We start from the raw sequence: 2,857 nt of genomic DNA, 5'->3' as shown, positions 1-2,857 counted from the left end.
GATCACTTAAGTATTTAATTACTAACAGCATTAAAAGAAATGTAATGATGTAACAGGATTTAAGAAAAGATGAAATTTCCTAAAGCATCAAAAACCATACTAGTAAACACACACACTTATGTATGCGTGTAATTATATATATATATATATAATATATATATATATATATATATATATATATATATATATAATGTGTGTGTATCTCTTGGCTGGAGAAGCGTAATTAAAAATGAAATCAACACACACGAAAAATGTACAAAAAGTAACATGGCTTTCTTGTATTGACGAAACGAAACCTGGACACTTTCGTTATATGTTTAATACATGGAACAGCATATACGATGATAAATAGTATTGAATTATAATAGAAATTCTTAGCAGAGCCGTTCGATAGAATGCGATGAAATAAGTGACAGATTGAAGAAAGTACTGAGGTTATGTAATTGATTAAAAGCAAAAATAGAAAACTTGAAATAGAATGGTTGTACGAAAAGTATTTTTCCACCCATTCCTCTTATAGAAAACATCAACAAATAATCTAAGAGAAATACGTAGACACAAACGGAAACTTCTAGAAACAAATACGACACAAATATTGATCTGTAATACATACACACCGACACACACACACACACACACACACACACAACAGTGAGGTGTATGTATTATACATGAGAAGTGTGTGTTATATTACAAATATACACCGTTAGTGTGTGTGTGTGTATGTATATTCTTTAGCCCAAAATATTACATATAAGTATATGTATATATTAATATTTGGCAGAAGCACGAGAGTGACTCTCGGGCGGGGAGTTTCGTGTGTCAGCACTTTTCAAACTTTGGTATTGCAAAACACACACACACACGTGTGTGTGTATGACAATACAGAAATCCCTGTTATCGATTAAAATCCTTGAAGGTGTATATGTACACACACACACTGTAAGATTCCATAAGTTCATACTGTTCTCTTGAGCCATTGGTGAAAACGTGTGGACAGTTCGTGAGTGATTTTTTTCGGTATAAGTACGTAAAATTGCTGACAAAAGTCCATCTGGTGTCGTTTCTCTAGACGTGACATTTATGTGACATTCATAGTTTGGAATAGACCCGACTATCTTTAAAATGGTTTTTCGTTCAGTTTCCAGATTTTAATTTGAACATTTTAGGTGATATGTAGCTATACACCAATCTTTTGTAGAAAGCAAAAGGGACTACCTAGAAACATGTTACATTCATCCGATTTACATAGAAGTCGTCATTTTACAAAAGTCACCATTAACACATTAAGCGCGAAGGACCACGATCGTGGCCGCCAGGCGCAGGTCGACAGGTCACTATCGCGGCCCTGATAGATGCATTTAATTTATGGGCGTTTATTGGGGTCTAATGTCGTTCAAACGCTCCGATACCCCACCAGACTGCAAATGGACTAATAGTTCAACTAATGACTTTGCAGATGATGTGTTTTATGTGTACCTGGTAGTCTCATTTTCATAAAATGTGCCCTGCTGTCCATGCTATGTAAGGGCAAATTCCAGCGTTTCATGGGTTAAGCTTAATTCAACCGATTGCCGTTTTATGGTATATTTCGTAATCATACCAACAACACATCTTAGAATTTGTGTTGGCATTCGGAGAGATTCCATATATATAATGTAAATAATACTTTATAAGCCAATAAGGGAACCTGTGATTATTAACTCTTAACTAAGCTGACTTAATTGCCATTTTATAGTATATTTTCAAAACACTAATACAGCACCGTATTTTAGAATTATTGTAGACCGTTGGGAATACCAGTATGTCTTTTGTATGTGGTTCTCTCCGTTTTGTTTACATATCTGCCAAATTCCTCCTTTTCAGTATTCGACGGAAAAAATCACGTTATCTGTCTGCATGTGATCTCACTTGAGAAAGAAAATTGCTTCATTTCTTTTTACATAGCAGTAAGTTTGTATATCAAACGAGTGGTTTCTGATAAGTATGGAGACTTATCACTTTATTATCAATTATTATCACTCATTGATTTTTTTATTGGCCATTTTACGTACTTGGAACGAAGTAGACTTATCATGTGAGACAAATAAATAGAACAGTGATGAAATCCTTGCAGTGCAAGGCCGAACATTTTTAGTGGGTAGAACAACCAATTGTATTAACACTTGTACTTCACAAGTACTTGATTACCCGATCGAGTAAGGCTGAAATGAAAGTTGATCTTGGTAGGGTATGAACTGTGAATATAAAAACCGTGAAACCACATCGTTTTATTTATTCCACTGGATACAGATGTTATCCAAAGTAAATGATTTAATCAGCCTTGTTAATGAGTTTAGAGTAAAATTATTATTAATTTTAACTGGTTAAACTGAAATCTGACCTCATTCTGACGACATCTTATCAACAATTCCCTTGTTTCACTACAATTTTTCGGTCAGTAGAGGAGTGTAGTCGAATAACAAACAATTGACTCTGAAGTCTATGTGTCACGGATTTGATTCCTGTTTGTGGGCATTTTCTTGTCATTGACCTGCTGTGAAGGAACAAACCAAGCAGATTTCAGTTTTCTCTCAACTTTGCAATATGTTTAATCACAGGAAATAAGTGTTTTATTCAATAAACTGAGGAATGTTTAAAATAACCATCTGTGTATTATAATAAATTTATTCACACCATGGAAAGACTGGTGTGATTGTTGCCTGAGAGAAAATCTCTAGATAGACATGCTGTATAAAAAACAACAACATCAAACAAAATGAACATCATCACAATATTGACTGAAGGTGCCATGCAGTGGGACTGAACCTGGAACCATGTGGTTGGTAAGCAAGCCTCTTACCATAGGGCCACACCT

The 2,857-nt window shown here is 34.6% G+C and overlaps 1 protein-coding gene across 1 annotated transcript in view; it reads left to right on the top strand.

Moving 5' to 3' along the window:
• Positions 1-2,857, top strand: part of LOC106882092 (WW domain-binding protein 2) — a 14,376-nt gene that overhangs the window by 1,056 nt on the left and 10,463 nt on the right. The gene's annotated exons all lie outside the window — the stretch shown is intronic.

The sequence above is a fragment of the Octopus bimaculoides genome, chromosome 10 (genome assembly GCF_001194135.2).
Source record: "Octopus bimaculoides isolate UCB-OBI-ISO-001 chromosome 10, ASM119413v2, whole genome shotgun sequence".
Classification (NCBI taxonomy): domain Eukaryota; kingdom Metazoa; phylum Mollusca; class Cephalopoda; order Octopoda; family Octopodidae; genus Octopus; species Octopus bimaculoides.
The sequence above is the reverse complement of the archived record's forward strand: the minus strand, read 5'-3'. Positions and strand labels throughout refer to the sequence as shown.